Here is a 20,934-nt window from a genome sequence, read left to right as displayed (position 1 = left end):
TTTTTAGCCACGTGAATAATGATGGTGGCAGTACTAGTTTCTGTGTACACATACGTTTTGGCTCTGTGGGACATATTCCTAGCAGGGTCACTGCTGGGTCACATGCTCACATATATAATGTTCTGTCTCTGCCTTTCTTTTTTTTTTTTTCTCATTTCTCTCTTTTTAAAAAATATTTATTCCCTTTTGTTGCCCTTGTTGTTTTATTGTTATAGTTATTATTGTTGTTATTGCAGCAAGATAGGACAGAGAGAAATGGAGAGAGGATGGGAAGACGGGGGGGAGAGAAAGATAGACACCTGCAGACCTGCTTCATCGCTTGTGAAGCAACTCTCCTGCAGGTGGGGAGCCGGGGGCTCGAACCGGGATCCTTATGTCGGTCCTTGTGCTTTGCACCACCTGCGTTTAACCCACTGCGCTACTGCCCGACTCCCTTCCCATTTCTCTTTACTTTTTCTTCCCATACTTTTTCATTGCATATAATTTATTATCTTAAAACTTAATTTTATCGGATAAAACAGAAATTGAGAGGGAAGGAAGAGAGAGAGAGAGAGAAAGGAGAGAGAGAGAGAAACAGACAGACAGACCTGCAGCATTGCTTCACTGCTTGTGAAGTTTCTCTGCAAATAGAGACCGGAGGCTTGAACCCAGCTCTTTGTGAATAATAACATGCACTTAACCAGGTGCAGCACCACCCAGCTGCTTTATAATTTACTATTTATTGTATTCATGGTTATCATCTGTCTACCTCAGGTATAGAATGTAAATTCTTGGAGGCAGGTATCTTTTTGATTTGTCACTGAGTATCTCAGGTGTTTGGCTCCATAAATGTTTATTGAATGAATCTTGGTTGATTGAGCACAGACAGGTTTTTTTCTTCAATCTCTTAGCTATTAATATTAGTGAGTATAATTGTTCTTATTTATTAGTGTTTTGATATCCATTTAGGGTATTCTTTTTCCTTCCCTTTTTTTTTAACTTTTTTTTTAAATTTTTTAATTTATATACTTATTGGATAGAGACAGCCAGAAATTGAGAGGGAAGGGGGGTGATAAAGAGGGACAGAGATAGACGCCTGCAGCCCTGCTTCACCACTTTGAAGCTTTCCCCTTTAGGTGGGGACCATGGGCTCGAACCTGGGTCCTTGTGCACTGTAACGTGTACGCTTAACCAGGTGTGCCACCACCCGGCCCCTCTTTCCTTTTTTTTTTTTTTTTAGAGACATAAATTGAGAAGGAGGGAGAGAGATATCTGCAGCACTATTTCACTACTTATGAAGCTCCCCCCCACCCCCTTATAGACGGAAACCAGAGGTTTGAGCCAAGGTCCTTTTGGATGGTAACATGTGCACTCAACCAGGTGTGCCACCACCCAGCCCCAAGGAGATTCTTTTAAAATGTACTGAAGTGTGTTTGGTCAAGCTCACACATTACGGTGTGCAGGGACCCAGGTTCAAGCCCTCAGTCCCTACATGCAGGAGGAAAGCTTCATGAGCAGTGAAGCAGTTCTGCAGGTGTCTCTCTTTTCCCTTTTCTATCTCCCTCTTCCCTCTCAATTTCTCTGACTTTGTACTGTCCAAAGGCTGACATGTGATGAACTTTAGTTATACTCTGTGAAAGTAATGCACACAGCTTTCTTGTGTGGTTTGCATGTTGTTAGCCACATGAAAGAACTGTCAAATTTCTGAAAGTTCACTTTTGTCTCTATATTGCAGAGAGTGAATTTGTGAATATGTTGTGAGACCATTTCTTCACTTTGGTCAGTCTCTTAGTGTATATAATTATACAGTGTATATAATGCAGAAATATTCTGTGCTTCCAATACTCTTCAGAGGGAAGTTTAATTGGATATTCTTTGCTGGTTTGAAAGCAGAGTGGTTGAAGTTCTAGTTCTGTATAGTGATAACAGAACATACAAAAACAAAGTGGAAGAGGGCATGCAACAATCTGCAGTTTTTGTTTTTAAAACTTAGAAGTGTTTGAAAAAAGAACATACTTGAAATAAAGATTGAGGGAAACAGATAGTGGTAATGTACATTCTGTCTGCTGACTGATCTCCCCACATGACTAAGTCTTACTTTGCTTCAAACTTACAACACAAGCTTGGGCATTTTCTTTAAGAACTTGAAATTCTCTGGTGTTTTAACTGACTAGTGAACCTCAGTGATATTGGTGCCTGAATGAGAACTTAATGAGCATACATTTATGTTTCAACTAGAGAAGTAGTTAAGCTGTAGATAAGTACAAATTATAAGACAATTTAAAAAAGTAAGGTAATGTCATCGATTCCCTCCCAATTCTGACTTGCTGTGATCCTCTGTGACAGATGATTGAAAAATATACTAGCGGGGGTCGGGCGGTAGTTCAGCAGGTTAAGTGCATGTGGCTCGAAGCTCTAGGACTGGCATAAGGATCCCGGTTTGAGTCCCTGGCTCCTCACCTGCAGGGGGGTTGCTTCACAAGCGGTGAAGCAGGTCTGCAGGTGTCTATCTTTCTCTCCCCTCTGTCTTCCCCTCCTCTCTCAATTTCTCTCTGTACTATCCAACCACAATGACATCAATAACAACAATAATAACCACAACAATTACAATAAAACAACAAGGGCAACAAAAGGGGAAAAAATACCCTCCAGGAGCAGTGGATTCATAATGCAGGCACTGAGCCCCAGCAGTAACCCCGGAGGCAAAAGAAAGAAAAAATATACTAGCTTTAAAGTTTTGTAGATGTCAGATAGAAAATATTTTCAGGGGAGCCAAGTGGTGGAACACTTGGCTAAGCATACATTGCACTTTGGAAAAGGATATGCTCATGGACCCGGGTTCTAGCCCCCGCTCCTTACCTGCAGGGGGAATGCTTCATGAGCAGTGAAGAGGGTCTGAAAGTGTCTTTCTTTCTTCCCCTCTCATTGTCTTCCCATCCTCTCTAAATTTGTCTTATTTAAAAAATAAATAAATAGTCACCAGAAGCGTAGATTCCTAGTGCCTGCACCGAGCCCCAGAAACTGGAGGCAATATATGTGTGTGTGTGTCCTCTTTTGCTTCATTTCTATAATACCCAGATTAATCCAGATGAAGGATGCTATAGTAAGAAAAGGCAAATCTCTTAGCTGAATCACCCAGCACTATTACATTGGTAATCCAAAGTAAAGTTAATGATTTAAGTAAGGGTTGGCTACTTGTTTGGCTGAAGTGTTCAAGGTTATTCCTTCTATCAGGGACATAACTACTTAAACATTTGCACTTCAAGTAGATTTTTGGCTTCAGTCTTGTTTTTGGTGTGTGTGTGTGTGTGTGTGTGTGTGTGTGTGTGTGTGTGATTTCAGTCCTGCTTTGTCAAAATAGGCCTAGAAGGTGAAGAAAGGAATATTGTTTGTTGAAGTCAGGTTGCTCTACTTGTGGTGAAGAATGGTAAATATTGTGACATTCTGAGTCAAACCATGACTCATTATCAATGAAAGAGTCAGTTATTTAAGCCTTTGCTGACTTAGTCCATCTGTAGGATTAATGACAGCTGAGAAAAGGTCCTTTACTGACCTTTCTTCTCTCCCTCCCTGACAGGGTGTGATAGAGTAGCCGAGCTCCAGTTCTGAATCCATGTGAGGGGTGCCCCTCCTTTCCTGAATGCTACAAATGTAGTCATTGTCATTTGTTGGAGTGAAACCAAGTGTTTATTTCCAACATCTTAGCTGCTACAGGACGTCTCAGAAAGTTTTTTAAAAAAATTACTAAAAGGGTCAGAGCACATACTTTGCCTAGGTTTGAGCCCCCAGCACCACATGGTAGCCCCATGCATAGGGGAAACTTCACAAGCAGTGGAGCAGTGCTGTGATATCTTTTTGTCTCTCTCCCCTGCCCCTCTCTGTTACTGTTTTTCACCTTCAACCTGGAATAAAGGAAAAAAGGAAAGAAAAAAAAAAAGAATCCCCAGTAGTAGTAGTGGAATTGTGCAAATGTAAAAAATTTTGTTGTGGCTTGGGAGGTGGCACAGTGGATAAGTCATTGACCTCTCAAGCATGAGGTCCCAAGTTCAACCTCTGGCAACACACATGTCAGTCATGTCTGGTTCTTTCTCTTTCTCCTCCTATATCTTTCAAAATAAATAAATAAATAAAATCTTTAAAAATATTTTGTTAACTAGTAGATAATTTCACTGAGAATTATTCAGCTTAGTTGCTGTGGAGATATTTTCAGAGGGAAGCCTTCCTTTTGGCAGTAAGTACTGATAAAAATCATACAGTCGGGGGCTGGGCGGGAGTGCAGCAGGTTAAGTGCTCATGGTATAAAGTACAAGGACCAGCATGAGGATCCCTGTTCGAGCCCCTGGCTCCCCACCTGCAGGGGGTCACTTCACAGGCAGTGAAGCAGGTTTGCAGGTGTCTTTCTCTCCTGTCTTCCCCTCTCTCAATTTTTCTCTGTTCTATCCAACAACAATGACAGCGATAATAATAACAATAACGATAAACAACAAGGGCAACAAAATAGGAAAAATGGCTTCCAAGAGCAGGCACCATATCCCTGGAAGCAAAAAAAAAAATCATACAATTTTTTTTTGAATTGGTGATTTAATAGTGGTTTACAAGATGATAAGATTGCAAGGGTATAGTTCTACACCTCACCTACCACCAAAGTTATACCTTCCTTCACTAACTGTAACAGCCATAGTTCTTATAGTACACACTAAGTTTATTTTCTTGAAAGCTGATAGACATTCATACTGTACATTTCTTCAAAGTGGAAGTTATACTTAATAAACTCTAGAGAATGTCCACTGTGTCATGTAGTTTGGGCCCTCTTTCCTTGAACAAGATGCATACTAGTTTCACTTAAAAATATTATTTGTAAAGTAGAAAATATCGACAAAACCATAGAATAAGAGGGGTGAAATTCCACACATTTCCCACCACCAGATTCCATATCCCATCCCCTCTACTGGAAGCTTTCCTATTCTTTATCTCTCTGGGAGCCATGGACCCAGGGTCATTATGGGGTACAGAAGGTGGGTGGTCTGGTTTCTGTAATTGCTTCTCCGATGGACATGGGCATCAACAGATTGATCCCTCCCAGCCTGTCCCTATCTTTCCCTGCTGGGGCAGGGCTCTGGAGAGATGGGGTTCCAGGGCACATTGTTGAGGTCATCTGTCCAGGCAAGTCAGGTTGGCGTCATGGTAGCATCTGCAACTTGGTGTTTGGAATGTGTATTCCTTTGCTTCCTCCTTTCTTGTGGGACTCGGTTCAGTAGTTGTTGTAAGGTGGGGTTGATTCTGGCAGATTTCTTTAGTTCTTGAATATCTCAGAGAACCTTTATTTCTCTCTCATATTTGAAGGATAATTTTGTAGGATACAATATTTGTGGCTGGCATTCCTTCTTTAGAACTTTGAATATGTCATTCCACTCTCTCCTTGCCTCTACTTTGTAAAGAGAAATCTGATGAAAGTCTTATAGCTCTGCCTTTGTAACTTCTTTCCTTTCCCTAGCAGCCAGCAAACTTTTTTCCTTGTCGTTGACTTTTGATAGTTTTACAATAATGTGCCTTGGTGTTGGTCTTTTTGTATTTATAAATCTGGGTGATCGTTCTGCCTCTTGGATGAGAATGTTCTGATGGTTTCCTAAATGAGGGAAGTTCTCAGCTAAAATTGCTCTGAAAATGGACTCTGGCTCTTTAGCCTTGTCCTCCTCTTCAGATACACTTATATTTGATCTTTTGATGGACTCTCCCTCATCTTTGAATTTAAAGAGTGGGCTGGCTGTATCTTCTGGACTGGAGATTATTTCTTCTGAATGTGTGGATCTACTTCCTAAGCCTTCTACCTGGGCATGGATTGCAGTTAGAGTGTCTTTTACTGCCTGAAGTTCTGTCCGATATTTTTCTTTCATGTTTCCTAACTGCTTAGTGAGTTCTGACTAAAGTCCTTCTTTCAAGATTTGAAGATTCTTAGTGATCTGTTTTAAGTTCATCTCTCATGCATTTTAATTCTGTAGTAACATGCTCTTTTAATTCTTGCTTAATTTCTTGAAGAGTCCTCATAATGAGCTCTGTGTAGTCTGTCTCTGAGAGTCTCTCTAAATCTGTAATACCTTGGATTTCCTCTGTTTCATTTCTGTCTGGCTGATATGGCATAGTTGGCTGTTCTGTTTCTCTGCTTGCACATTTTTTTTGTGCTGGTTATTGATTGCCAGCAGGTGGTGTTATTGTGATCTTTAGGTTTCTCTTGTATGATCTGCGGTGTGTGGGACAGGGTCGGGGGTGGTTGCTTTAGGCTGTCTTGTGGTCACAAATGCCCTGTTCCATGTTATGTCCTTGCTCTGAATTCAGGAGGCTAAAGTCCCCCTGAGTCAAAGACTGAGAGGTTTTAAGCCCCTGTCTTTTTGAACAGTGTTATTTGCTTGCTGTGCTTAAAGCGAAATCGCTCAGTGCCCAGCCACCCAGAGCTCCGATTTGTCTTTGCTGTTCTTCAACCCGCATTTTTGCTCTTAACTGCATGCAAACACCCACCTGAGGCTGCAGAACCTTTGGCTGTAGATTGTGACTTCAGTTGGGTGTCTTGTTGTATTTATTGTTTTGGGAGGAGAGGTGATTTGGTCCCAGTTATTCCATGGCCATGCTTCCCAGAAGTCCCTTAGTTTCACTTTCTATATCAGACACTGGCTAACCCCCCCCCCCCCAACCCACCGCATTTCCTTTTTTCCTTCTTCCATACTTGTAGGTATGCTTGGGGTTGTGAGGTCCTGTATAGACTGAGGTAGTGACCATACTGTCAAGTGTTCCCTGTAGCAGGTGTGGGATGGCCCTCCTTCACTCCTCTCCAGTTCAGCTGGGTAGCTTCTTGCAATATGGGCAGGGGAGACACCACCTTGAACCCCGAGGATGAAGCCTGCACTATGAATCCACTGCTCCTGGAAGCCATTTTTTCCATTTTTTTTTTGTTGTTGTTGCTGTTATTGTTGGATAGGACAGATAGAAATTGAGAGAGGCGAGGAAGACAGAAGAGAAATACAGACACCTGCAGACCTGCTTCACTGCTTGCGAAGCGACCCCCTTGCAGGTGGGGACCAGGGGGCTCGAACCAGAATCCTGTGCCAGTCCCTGTGCTTCACATTATGTGTGCATAACCCGGTGCACCACCACCCAGCCCCCTCACCATGACTTTTGAGGCATCCTGACTCTGGGAAATGGAACAAGGAGACTTGAAAGTGGCTTCTTTTTCCTAGAAGCTAACACAGGATCAGATGCCACCAAGAACAGTCCATCCGTAGCCCACAGGATTCTGCTGTGCTCTGTGCTCTCTGCTTCTGCACCAGGCACCTGCAGACCTACCTCACTGCTTATGAAATGACCCCTTTGCAGCTGGGGAGATGGGGGCTTGAACTGGGATCTTTGTGCTTCGTACTATTTGTACTTAACCCCATGCACCACCCAGCCCCCTTCCTATTTATTTAGGAGGACTGTTCCAAGGCATACTGCCTTATTTGTCATTTATTTTGGTTTTGATCTCACTCTTTTTTTCTCTTCCTCCTTTTGATAATTCACATTACCTTGCAGGCATTTACGTTTAGCTTTTCTAGTGTTTGGATGCATGCTGTGCTTTTGGCCTAATGCAGTCAGGTTAGGTGCATTGGTGATAAGGTCAGAATTGTTTGGCAAAAAAAAAAAAAAAAAAAAAAAGAAAAAAAAGAATTGTTTGGCATGTACTCGTATCTGGCTACCATGTGTGTAAGTATCATTCCTTACTAGCATTTCAGGTCTTGTTACATTTCTAGCCCAACATGTTATTTCAGTTGTGAATAGTGCTTCCTTAATAGAACATCCTGATAAAAGGAAACAGTTTTGTTTCATGTATTGAAGTCGGTGTTTGCTTTGGAGCTACTAGCATAGTGGTGTCTCACACCCTTCCCCTGGTGGCTATCCTCCTCTCAAGTTATTATAGAATAGCAGTTCCTGTCAGGCTTCTGCAGTGGCAAAAACATTTATCTATTTCAAAGTACTAGTTGGTTTGCAAATACTGGGTTGTTGGAAAAGCCATGGCATATTTTTCCTTTTAATTTTTTTTTCTTTTTGTTTTTTTATTGTTGTAGTTATTATTGTTGTTGATGTCATTGTTGGATAGGACAGAGAGAAATTGAGAGAGAAGGGAAAGATAGAGGGAGAGAAAAATGGACACCTGCAGACTGCTTCATGGCTTGTGAAGTGACCCCCTGCAGGTGGGGAGCCAGGGGCTCGAACTGGGATCCTTACTCCCCTGTCTTTGTGCTTTGCGCCAAGTGTGTTTAACCCACTGTGCTGCCACCCAACTCCCGCATATTTTTTTTTGCCAAGTGTGTTTAACCCACTGTGCTGCCACCCAACTCCCGCATATTTTTTTTTGCCAAGTGTGTTTAACCCACTGTGCTGCCACCCAACTCCCGCATATTTTTTTTTATGCAAAAAGGCGTCATGACTTTCCTGACAACCCAATAAATAAATCCAGGACAGTCTTCTCAGATTCTAAACAGCTGATCAAAATGATCACGGTTATTTTTCTTGGGGATATGAATTATTTTTCAGCGACATTATGGTTATCAGAAAGGCATGACAAGTTTACCTTTTGCCTCTTCGTATGCCTACTGAGCACAAATTACTTAGGTTCTAGTTGTATGGTGAAGTGATTAAAGGACGCTTTACTATTTACTGTGTGTGCATACAAATATTCACACAGGCAATTGAAAGAACTCCTAAAGCATTCAACACTTAAAAACCCACTTTGCAAGTTCTAACTTTAAAACCTTTGAGAAGCTACTTCCTTTTGGCTAAATTTCTCCCTGATAATATTGAAGCCATTTAGTTATTCTGGCTATATTGGCGTATCTGGCTACGGATGTTGTAGAAGTACCACTTTCCTTGTTATGACACAGAGGGAGGGAATCTGAGGACTATTTACATCAGGTCTTTGATTCATAATTCAGGTAACACTCCTGAGAAAACAGTCTAGACTGGGCTTCGGGGAGGTGGAACAGCAGCATAAAGGTTCTTCAAATGACCCTCATGCCTGAGGCTCTGAGGTCCCAGGTTCAGCCCCTAGCACCACCATCAGCCAGAGCTGAACTGTGCTCTGGGGAAAGAAGGAGAGGGAGGGGGGTGTTTCCAGTGGTGGTGCATCTGGTTGAGCATGTTACTATGCACGAAGACCCATGTTCAAACCCCTAGTACCCACCTGCAAAGGGGAGACTTCGCAATTGGTAGAGCAGTGCTGCAGGTATCTCTCTTACCTCTTCACCTCTATCTTCCCCTTCTCTCTCAATTTCTCTTTCTCTCTATCTAAAGTAAGCAGTAAGAATGTTAAAAAAAAAGAAAAAAGTAAAAACTAGGTCGACAGAACAAAAACAACATTATTCAGGACCTGCTTTCATGATACATGGTTTTCCTTCGAGTCACAGTTTCCAAGAATGATTCAAAGTGAGGCCTTAATTTACTAATCACAGTGTAATTTATTCATTTATTTTTAGTTGTAAGAAACAGAAACCAGCTGTCAACAGAGGAGAAATATCTGTGCTTGGGGCAACTGGGAACTCCAGACATGTGTAGTTAGAGATGGTCTTCCCTTGTCCTGATTCTGTTCATCTCATTAGCATTGGTTTCACAAGCAGGCAGTCTTGTCCAGTGGTTGCAAGACCCTCTCTTGCTAGAAGTCTAGATGAGCCACTGTTGCCCCTGCTGTGACAAGGATGGTGGCCTCAGGTCCTGAGCTGCTCTGATCCCAGGCCCTTGGTGGGAGAAGGGCGGGGGGTGGGGGAGACGTTTCCACTGCTTGCTTGGGGGGGGGGGGGGCGTGATGCTGGCAAGGCCAACACTTGAATGTTGGTGTGGTCAGATGGGGTTCATCACCTCAGTGGCCACAGAGTCAGGGATCTTAATTTTACAGGGTCACTGTTTACAGTAGGAAGTCCCACATCTTATTGAAGACTTACATCAGGCTCTCTTCAGCTGACCCCTTTTAGGCTTTATATGAAAGTTGTCTCTGGGTGGAGTCTGGCTTGGGTGAGACTGGCTTGGGTGAGACTTCACTTGCCAGAGTGAAGTTTCAGTAGTCTGCTCTCTCATCCTTCTCCTACTCCTTCTTCCTCTTCTCTTCTTCCTCTCCTTCTTCCTTTCTTCTCCTCTTCTTCCCATTCTCCTTTTTTCTCATCTTCCCCAGTTTCCTCTTCTCTTTCTCCTTCTCCCCTCCCTTTCCTTCTCCTCCTCCTTTCCTGCTCTTCTTCTCCTTCCCTTCCTCCTATTTTTCCCTTCTCTTCCTCCTCTGCTTCCTCCTCTTCTCCTTTCTCTTCTTCTTCCTCTTCTCTTCCTTCTTCCCCTCCTTCTCCTATTCTCCTCCCTCTTCTCCCTCTACTTCTCCTCTTTCTCTCCTCCTCTTCCTTTCCCTCCTATTCCTCCTGCCTCTTCTCCTTTTCCTCCTTCTCTGCTCCTCCTCCTAAAATAAAGAAGGTCCTTCCATACATATGCCATCCTGGGGTTGATACCCAGCACCATGTGGGAACCCTAAGGACAGAGACAAGTGGGTCTCCATGGATGGGGAGATCAGTTAGTGTTTGCTTTCTTTCATCTGACTTACTTCATTTTGCACAATTTCCTTCAGTTCTTTCTGTTGTTAATTTAACTTGTAAAAAGAAACCATCTTTTTTTTTTTTTTTGCCTCCAGGATTATTGCTGGGGCTCGGTGCCTGTACCATGAATCCACTGCTCTTTGGAGGCCTTCCCCCCCTTTTGTTGCCATTGTTGTTGTAGCCTTGTTGTGGTTATTGTTGTTGTTGATGTTGTTCATTGTTGGATAGGACAGAGAGAAATGGAGAGAGGAGGGGAAGACAGAGGAGGAGGGAAAGACACCTACAGACCTGCTTCACCGCCCATGAAGCAACTCCCCTGCAGGTGGGGAGCTGGGGACTCAAACTGGATCTTTACACCGGTCCTTGCGCTTTTCGCCAAGCGTGCTTAACCTGTTGCGCTACCGCCCTACCCCCAGAAGTCATCATTTTATAGCTATACGGTATTCTATCATGTATATTGACCATGTCTTTTTTTATCCTTTGTGGGTGGACATTTTGGTTTTTCCATACATTCATTAGTTTATTGATTTTAAATATTCTTGCAATGATTGATAATTGTGATTAATTGTGCAGTAATACATTGGAGTGGATATCACTTTTTTTTTTTTTTTTGCCTCCAGGGTTATGGCTGGGGCTTGGTGCCTGCACCATGAATTCACTGCTCCTGGAGACCATTTCTCCCCCTTTTGCTGCCCTTGTTGTTTTATCATTGTTGTGGTTATTATTATTGTTGCTGTTGCTTTCGTTGGATAGGACAGAGAGAAATAGAGAGAGGAGGGGAATACAGGGGGAGAGAGAAAGATAGACACCTGCAGACCCTGCAGACCTGCTTCACCACCTGTGAATCGACTCCCCTGCAGGTGGGGAGCCGGGGACTCGAACCGGGATCCTTATGCCGGTCCTTGTGCTTCGCTCCCAACTCCCTGGATATCAATTTTTAAGTAGATTTTTCAATACATCATCCTAAACACATAAATGTACTTAACACATTAGTCATTTATGAAAGCACATGCACTCGCATCTCTCTTGCAGTAAATTAGATGTGAATATGTTTGCACTTAGCTGGGTAGCTTTTGTTTAGACACAGGAAGCTCACCTGCTTCCTGGAATAGCTGTCACTATGTGTGCACCATGTGCATGAGTTGTTAGGATGGAAGCATGCCAAAAGCAGGTTGTGATGTCAGCAGGATTTAACAGAGTCAAACATCATTAGCTCATCACTCAAAGACGAGAAAATCCTGTTGATGTACTGCTTCTAAAAAAAAAATTCAGTAGTGGAACAAATCTTTTTTGGGTCAGGAGTAGATATAAAACCAGTATTTCCTTAATGCTGTTTTGTTTTTATTGCTGAGGGAACATATCTGGTGTTTGTTTATTTAGGTAGCACTGCATAATACCACTGAGTAGTCTCTTGGGCCCAATTATCGGCTTTCTCTTCCTTCCTTCCATCCATCCTTTCTTTCTTCCTTCTTTCCTTTCTCTCTCTCTTTCTTTCTTTCTCTCTCTCTCTTTCTTTCTTTCTTTCTTTCTTTCTTTCTTTCTTTCTTTCTTTCTTTCTTTCTTTCTGGAATAGAGACATTAGAGGAGAGTGAGAGAGATCACACAGCACCACTCCACTATCCATGAGCTCCTTTGATGCTGCCCATTGTGCTCCTAAATGGTGCTGGGGGTTGAACCCAGGGCCTTGGATATGACAAGGTGTACACTCTTATCGGGTGGTATACTTACTTCCTGACCCCTTGATTTAGTTTTTTCTTTTTTTTAATCTTTTAAATAAGAGGACAGATACACTAGAGCACCACTCAGCTCTGGCATAGGCTGCACTGGGAACTGAACCTGGGACATCAGGCATATGAGAGGTGAGATCTATCGCTGAACTATCTGCCCCATCCTGAAGTCACTTGTTTAAAAAAGAGGAACTGTTTATTTCAGTTACATACACAATAGCTACTTTGTTTTAGACTGTGGTTTTTAAAACTACCCTCCAAGTATCTGACTTGAAGAGAGCATGTCAGTCAGGATGTTTGGATTGTCATTAAGGTATTCTTTTATTAAACACCCTGAAAATAAGAGGGGATGAGATTTGGACTCCAGGTTTGATTACTTAAAAAACATGTAGTTGTTTCTTTAAATGCCAACATTCCAGGGAAGTTAAAAGGGTGAGCTATCAAAGACAACTGTGTGTAAAAATCAAGATGTCCAGGGATGAAAGGAAATATCGTATCGGCGAGGGAGAGTGTGTCCTATCACGTCCTTCCTTTCCTGTTTTCAAGTTTCAGGCTCTCAGAAGAAAGCTTTGGCCGCTTGGCAGTTCCGGAAGCCGCTTTGGAACGCCTCGCAGGCCAGCCTGGAAGCAGCTCCTTGCTGCCAAGTTCTTGGGTGCTGGATTGTCCGGGGGATGCTTTGTGTGAGGAAGGTGGGGGCATTCCCTTGGTGCTGTGCCCAACACGGGCAGGAATGATGGCAGGGATAGGGAATGTGCCCCTTCTCCTCAGCTTCTTTCTTTTTCAATTATTTAATAGCAATTTACAAAATTGTAAGATAGTAGAGCTAATTCCACACCATGCCTACCACCAGAGTTATGCGCCCCATCCCCCTCCTCTGGTGGAAACTACCATAGTTCTCCCAAGTTCTAGATATGAGTTGAATATATAAATCTCCCCTGCCCATTTTCATTCACTTCTATGGTCCTGCCTTCACTTCCATTCTGATTCACATCTCCACCTATTATTATTTCCAAGTGTCCTTCCTTTATCCTCTTCCCTCTTAGGCAACAGTGCCTGACTTCCTCTGGTGTTGTCCAGATTCTCTTCCCTCTTAGTGCTGGTATAAAAACAAGATTCCTGGTTACAAATGTTCCGGGTCCTGGTGGAACTGGGGTTCAGAGTCCTCTGGTCATCTTTCCCTAACATTTCCCCCTTCTGGGAATATGGACAAATTCAAATTCTTTTTGGGATGCAGAAGGAAGGAATTCTGGCTTCTGTAATTGCTTTTTTCACTGGGCATGGACATTGGCTGGTTGATCCATACCCCTAGCCTTTTTTTTTGCCTTTGGAATTATTGCTGGGTCTTGGTGCCTGCACTATGAATCCACTGCTCCTGGAGGCCAGTTTTTGTTGCCCTTGTTGTTATTGTCTTATTGCTGCCATTGTTGTTGGGTAGGACAGAGAGAAATTGAGAGAGAAGGGGAAGACAGAGGGGAGGAGAGAAAAATAGACACCTGCAGACATGCTTCACCATTTGTGAAGTGACCTTCCTGTAGGTGGGGAGCCGGAGACTTGAACTGAGACCCTTATGCCGGTCCTTGCGCTTCACGCACCCCTAGTCTGGTTTTTTAAATTTTTTATTTAAGAAAGGATTAATTAACAAAACCATAGGGTAAGAGGGGTACAATTCCACACAATTCCCACCACCCAATCTCCATATCCCACCCCCTCCCCTGATAGCTTTCCCATTCTCTATCCCTCTGGGAGCATGGACCCAGGATCATTGTGGGTTGCAGAAGGTAGAAGGTCTGGCTTCTGTAATTGCTTCCCCGCTGAACATGGGCGTTGACTGGTCGGTCCATACTCCCAGTCTGCCTCTCTCTTTCCCTAGTAGGGTGGGTCACTGGGGAAGCGGAACTCCAGGACACATTGGTGGGGTCTTCAGTCCAGGGAAGCCTGGCCGGCATCCTGATGACATCTGGAACCTGGTGACTGAAAAGAGAGTTAACATACGAAGCCAAACAAATTGTTGAGCAATCATGGACCCAAAGATTGGAATAGTGGAGAGGAAGTGTTAGGGGGGTACTCACTGCAAACTCTAGTGTACTTCTGCTTTCAGGTATATATCTTGCAGTAGTTTACGGATACGTGTGAAGATATGCTCTCTCTCACAGAAACTGGTGTATATCTAGGTTTTGGGACTTTGTTAGAAAGTGAACCACCTGAGATGGAATTAGAGTATACTATGAAAGGAAAGGTCTCACCCGAGTAATGAAGCTGAAGGGTTGTCATTCCACATGTGAAGTATCTGGACACAGTCTGAAGTGAAGCATGTTGAGGTGGCAATCGTGTTGGTTAGGTTGTGATCGGCAGATGCAATATTATTTGATATGGATTGGGAGAGGCATATGGGAAAGTGGGCCCTATACAAGGGTTCCAGGACTGGGGGAAGTAGAGGCTCTATAATGGAGATGTGAGGTTCCTGCTGTCTTAGGGTTCAAAAAGACAATCAATAGTTAATGTTATCATCACATTATTTGTTAATTGGGTTAACTTTGAAAAGTCCTTTTGTTAGGGTTTGCTGTACGGTACCCAGTATCTTGTATATAGCTGTGCTATTCCCTAGTCTGTTTTTATCTTTTCCTAGTGGGACATAGGGCAGGGATCTCCTCAGCCTGTTTCCATCAGAGAGAATTCTGAGACTCAGAATTGAGTTAAACAAGGAACTGCAGTGATGCTCTGTTACTTATGGAACTTATGTAGCACCTGGTGGGGCAAAAAGCACTGAGGATTTGGCGGGATTGCTCACTGGAGGGGCTGCACATGCAGGGAAAGGTGCTGTGGATAAGCCTGACTCTCAGGCCAGGATGGACACTATGCCCTCTGCAGAGCTCCTTGGGGCAGCACAGAGGCTGGGTCCCAGCATGATGGCCCTCTACTGTGTGAATGTGGCCTTGCAGTGACAGAGGCCTCACTGTCCAGTCCAGAAGTTCCACACAGTTGAAGAATTGCTTCACCCCCAGCGGGGCTATATATTTTCCTATGTTATTTGTTACTGTGAGCTGCATCAAGATTTCATGTGTATAGCTCCATGAGCTGGAAAAAGCCACAAAGTGGTGTTGGGGTGTGGGAGCATATGCTTGTACTTCTACGTTTCCCTCTTGTTTTAAAAAATACTTTATTTTTTATTGGGGCCGGGTAGTGGTGCACCTGATTGAGCACATATGTTATAGTGTGCAAAGACTTGGGTTCAAGCCTTTGGTCTCCACCTGCAGGGGGAAGGCTTCACAAGTGGTGAAGCAGGGCTGCAGGTGTTTCTCTCCCTCTCTATCACCCCCTTCCCTCTCGATTTCTGGCTGTCTCAATCCAATAAATTAATAAAGATAATTAAAAATATTTATTTGATAGTACAGAGAGAAATTGAAAGGGAAGGGGGAGACAGACAAAGTGACACCTGCAGTACTTGCTTTACCACATGTGAAACATCCCCCCCTGCAGGTAAGCAGGGACTTGAACCCTGGTCCTTGCATCTGGTAATGTGTGGACTTAACCAGGTGTGTGATCTCCCAGATGACTTCATGTTCAATTTTTATTTTAATGAGGGAGATACAGAAATAGAGAAAGACAGAGAGAGAGAGATAGACCAGAGTACTACTCAGCTCTGGCTGGTGGTGTTGCTAGGGATTGAATCTGGGACTTTGGAGCCTCAGGCATAAAAGTCCTTTTGTATAACCATTCTGCTGTCTCCTCAACCCAGGTTTCTCCTTATTTGTGGCATGTCCAATAAGACAGGAGAGCCAGTGAATTTGGTGTTTCTCTTCTGGGTAAAAGTTTGGTTGAAAGTCAGCAGCTTGGCATGATTGGTCTACTGAAAGAGCACTGAGAAGAGACAGCGGAAAATAGAGTCCTATTCAATGTGTGCTTAAAGCATGACACTAAAAAAGGGGAAGAATGAGGCAGCTATGTAGAAACGGAGTGTGAGTGCTGGCAGGAGACAGTCGCTGGTTTTATTCTTGGCAATAAGTGACTGCTGTGACATGGTATTTCCTGTCACTTCTTTTTTTTTAAAAAAATTTTTATTTAAAAAAGGAAACACTGACAAAAACCATAGTATAAGAGGGGTACAACTTCACACAATTCCCACCAACAGAACTCCATATCCCATTCCCTCCCCTGATAGCTTTTCTATTCTTTATCCCTCTGGGTGTATGGACCTAGGGTCATTATGGGGTGTAGGAGGTGGGAGGTCTGGCTTCTGTAATTGCTTCCTCGCTGAACATGGGCATTGGCAGGTCTATCCATACTCTCAGCCTGTCTCTTTCTTTCCCTAGTGGGGCAGGGCTTTGGGGAAGCAGGGCTCCAGGATATATTGGTGGGGTCGTCTGCCAGGGAAATTCGGTTAGCATCATGGTAGCATCTAGAACCTGGTGGCTGAAAAAAAGAGTTAACATATAAAGCCAAACAAATTGTTGACTAATAATGAACCTAAATTCTGGAATAGTTCACATGAAGAGTTGGGGAGGGTCTCCGTTTTTTGCTCCATTTTTAAAATCTTATTGGACAGAGAAATTGAGAGGGGAGTGGGAAAGAGAGAGAGACAGAAAGACAGAGTCAGAGAGACATAGAGACAGAGAGACATAGAGACAGAGAGAGACAGAGAGACAGACACTGCTTATGAAGCATCCCCCTGTAGGTGAGGTATGAGGACTCAAACCCGGAACCTTTCATAAGTCCTTGTGCTTAGTACTATGTGTGCTTAACTGGTCGTGCCACCATCCAGTTCACTTTTTTTTTTTTTTTTAGCAAGAGGGAGCAATAACTTTGGTTACTATTTTCCTTATCTTCTATTGGATAGGTAGGGATCTTCTCAGTATCACACTCTAAGAAAGTGATTCTGCAGCTGTAAAGAGAGATTTGTGCTTTTGGATCCAGGTAATGCAAGTGTGAAACAAGACAACGTGAATACATGCTTCAAACCAAATAACAGGGTGGGAACAGAACTATTCCTCTTCTTCTTCTCCTCCTCCTCCTCTTCCTTCTTCTTCTTCTTTTCTTTATAAAAAGGAAACACTGACAAAACCATAGGATAAAAGGGGTACAACTCTACACAGTTCCCACCACAAGAACTCCATATCCCATCCCCTCCCCTGATAGCTTTCCTTTTCTTTATCCCTCTGGGAGTATGGACCCAAGCTCATTGTGGGATGCAGAAGGTGGAAGATCTGGCTTCTGTAATTGCTTCCCCGCTGAACATGGGCGTTGATGGGTCCATCCATACTCCCAGCCTGCCTCTCTCTTTCCCTATTGGGGCAGGGTTCAGGGGAATCAGAGCTCCAGGACACATTGGTGGGGTTGTCTGTCCAGGGAAGTCTGGTTGGTATCATGCTAGCATCTGGAACCTGTTGGCTGAAAAGAGTTATCATATAAAGCCAAACAAATTTTTCACTAATCATGAACCTAAAGGCTGGAATAGTGCAGATGAAGAGTTGGGAGGGGTGTCTTCGTTTTGTAGATAGCTAGTAGACCTATTTTAGTTATATTTCAAAGGGCCTGTGGCTACACTATCTCCCCCCCCCCCCCCAGCCTGAAATCTGATATGCAGGTGGATCCAAGTTACTGTTTGGGGAGATGATATGGCTGGAAAAAGGACCAGAAAGCTGGATCAGGGAAGAGAGTAGCTCCCAAATATGGGAAAGGTTATAAATATTGTTGACTATAAACCTCATTGATTTGATGTGATCTGGGGCCCATATTCAGCTTAGGAGCCTGTGTGAACTCTGCATCTCAGTAGATCTGAGATCACATTCTGTGGTCATGAGTAGGAACATTCCAAGCTGCCCCAATATCAGGACCCATCTTCCTCAGGTGTAGCATAGAGTATGTTGTCTAGCCTACCTTTGGAGGACGGAACATTCTCTACTGTTGTTGATCCAAGTTGAAGGCAAGGTTCTATGGGGGCCCACAGAGAATAGCTTTGACAGAGCTATTCTTTTAAAAAATATTTATTCATTCCCTTTTGTTGCCCTTGTTTTATTATTGTAGTTATTATTGTTATTATTTATATCGTTGTTGTTGGATAGGACAGAGAGAAATGGAGAGAGGATGGGAAGACAGAGGGGGAGAGAAAGACAGACACCTGCAGACCTGTTTCACCACTTGTGAAGCAACTCCCCTGCAGGTGGGGAGCTGGGGGTTCGAACCGGGTTCCTTAGGCCAGGCCTTGTGCTTTGTGCCACCTGCGCTTAACCTTTAGCGCTACCGCCCAACTCCCTGACAGAGCGATTCTTAACCTTGCCATGGAAGGTCTGAATGCATAAAATGATACCTTCTTCACCATGTCTTTGCAAAACTTCTTTTCTCTGATTTAACATCCTCAGGTGGGGGCATACAGTGTCAAGAAGCTCCTTCTCCCAGAGTTATTTCTTTTTCCCACTCAGCTGCCCTTTCGCTGCATTAAATTATAACATAGAGCCTTCCAGGTTCAATTAAACTGCTCAGAGAATAGGCCTATAATACACAAAATGGCCTGTTGATGATTGCAGTGTTTATGTAAACTAGACCTTTTGAAACATACTGCCATGGGGGCCCTCCTTTGAAGAGAAAACATGTAGTTCCTTTGCTTCCTGTCAGCGTTTTAAATTGTGAATTATTGGGATGGATGTATATGTGATGGTAACAACCAGCATCCTAGAAAGATAAGTTTATGACCTAGAGAAGACCTGTTTTCCCTTCTCATTCATACAGCCTTTACAGAAAGCGCTATATTACTTGAGATGCTTCCTAGCTTAGTCGGGGTTAAGGTAAGTAGTTGTTAGCTATTAGTTTTGCTTTCCTAGAAAAAAAGGAAACAATTAAAGGAGTTAGCTCCACATCTGTTTGAAGGAGAGCCATACTTCTATGCCTGTTAGACATGGCATGTTTTCCTTGAGCAAAGCTATGCTAAAATTAAGAGAAAAGATATCTTGGTCTCAGGGTATGCTTATTCTCTGAGTGTTAACTTTGGCGTTTTGGAGGCCATGTGTCTTCTTGACACACTGGGTGTATTCATGCTGCACTTCCATGAAGAAACACCAAGACTTTACGTAAGACTTTATGTAAACGTAAACGTAAACGTAAGATTTTACGTTTATTTCAGGGCGTTGGAGTCTTCCTTGCTTGGGGACCCTTGTATGGGGACATGGGGACAGAAATGATTCTTGTTAAAGTGTAAGCTCTGGGTTGGGTTTGTTCTATACTCTGCCTTCTGCTCACCATCACTCAGTGCCTATTTTGTGTGTGAATGAATGAATGATGTGAGTTTATTTAGTTTGCCACATATGTCCTATTTGGGTTTTCTAGCTGCTTATCCTTTGTGGATTCTAGCTCTGTGACCTCCATAACAGCCTCTCCTCCTTTTGTGAGGAACAGATAACCCACTTAAACCAAACAGACTTCTGGGTTTGCTGCAGGAAGCCCCAGGGGAGGTTCTGTCTTCAGGCATCCCTAGAGCCAAGCCAAGTTGATGGGATGTTGTTGATCTCTGATAATACATTCCCTTTTCATGGGCTTTGGTTATTCTGTCTGGCTGTTTCCACCCTCAGTGTGGAGAGAGGGTTCCCAACCAATCCAGGCCTATACTTTCCCTTTCTGTGTCTTAGGAGAGAGGACCCTACCTTTTCTCTCACTATCCACAGCTGCTTCTGTGAAGGCTCTGTGGCTCTGCTCACTGTGGGCACCTCTCTGTTCTGAATCCTTTGTCTGAGACATGGGGACTGATGTTACCTTGTTTGTGGTGAATATTGTCACTTGCAATCCTAAACCAGTGAAAAAGACCCAAAGAGAAATAGTGAGTATCTGTCTCTTGTACTTACTTTCTTGTTACCATTTTGCTAGGTTGCTGATCATTTGTGGAAACATGGGAGCTCTAAGGTCCCAGGTTCAATCCCTAGCACCATCATAAGTCAGAGCTGAGCAGTGCTCCAGTGCCTCTGTCTCTGATTAAAAAATAACAAAGATCTTTAAAAAAGAAGAAAGAGGGGCCAGGTGGTGGTGCACCTGGCTGAGTGCACATGTTACATACAGTGCACAAGACCTGGTTTCACCCCCCCCCCCGTCCCTACCCGAAGAGGGAAAGCTTTGCAAGTGGTGAAGCAGTGTTGCAGGTGTGTCTGTCTCTCTCCCTCTCTATCCCTACCTTCCTCTCAATTTCTGGCTGTCTATCCAATAAAGATAATTTTTTAAAAAGAGGGTTTAAAGACAGACAGACATGGACCCTACTTTTCTCACCGTTATTTCTGTCCCGCTCATCTCCTGCCCACCTGTGAACCTCCTGCTGGGTGACCAGGAATCTACTCTGACAGGACCTAGAGCACACCAGCCCATCTTTCCTTCAGTCCTCTTTCTGCCGCTCTCTCTTCCTCCCGACTTTCTTTCCTACTCTTTCTTTTTCTGAGAAAACGTGTGTCTTCACTGTGACTTAGGTGGCTCCACAGGATGTGGTCTTCGACTGTTAGACTTCTGTGGTCACTCCCCTTCTCACTCTCTCCCTTCAGCCATATTAGGGCCTTGTGGTTTCCAGGATGCACCAGAGATGGGCTCCGGGTAGAACTTGATCCTGACTGTTTCTGGAGAGTGGTTCTGGATGTCTCCTTTCCCTCCCCAGAGTGTGTACCCCT

The 20,934-nt window shown here is 43.6% G+C and overlaps 1 protein-coding gene across 2 annotated transcripts in view; it reads left to right on the top strand.

The window, feature by feature from the left end:
* ITPR2 (inositol 1,4,5-trisphosphate receptor type 2) overlaps window positions 1-20,934 on the top strand; it is a 380,387-nt gene that overhangs the window by 13,068 nt on the left and 346,385 nt on the right. The gene's annotated exons all lie outside the window — the stretch shown is intronic.

Source organism: Erinaceus europaeus, chromosome 7 (assembly GCF_950295315.1).
Source record: "Erinaceus europaeus chromosome 7, mEriEur2.1, whole genome shotgun sequence".
Taxonomy (NCBI): domain Eukaryota; kingdom Metazoa; phylum Chordata; class Mammalia; order Eulipotyphla; family Erinaceidae; genus Erinaceus; species Erinaceus europaeus.
This window is presented reverse-complemented; position numbering and strand designations above follow the sequence as displayed.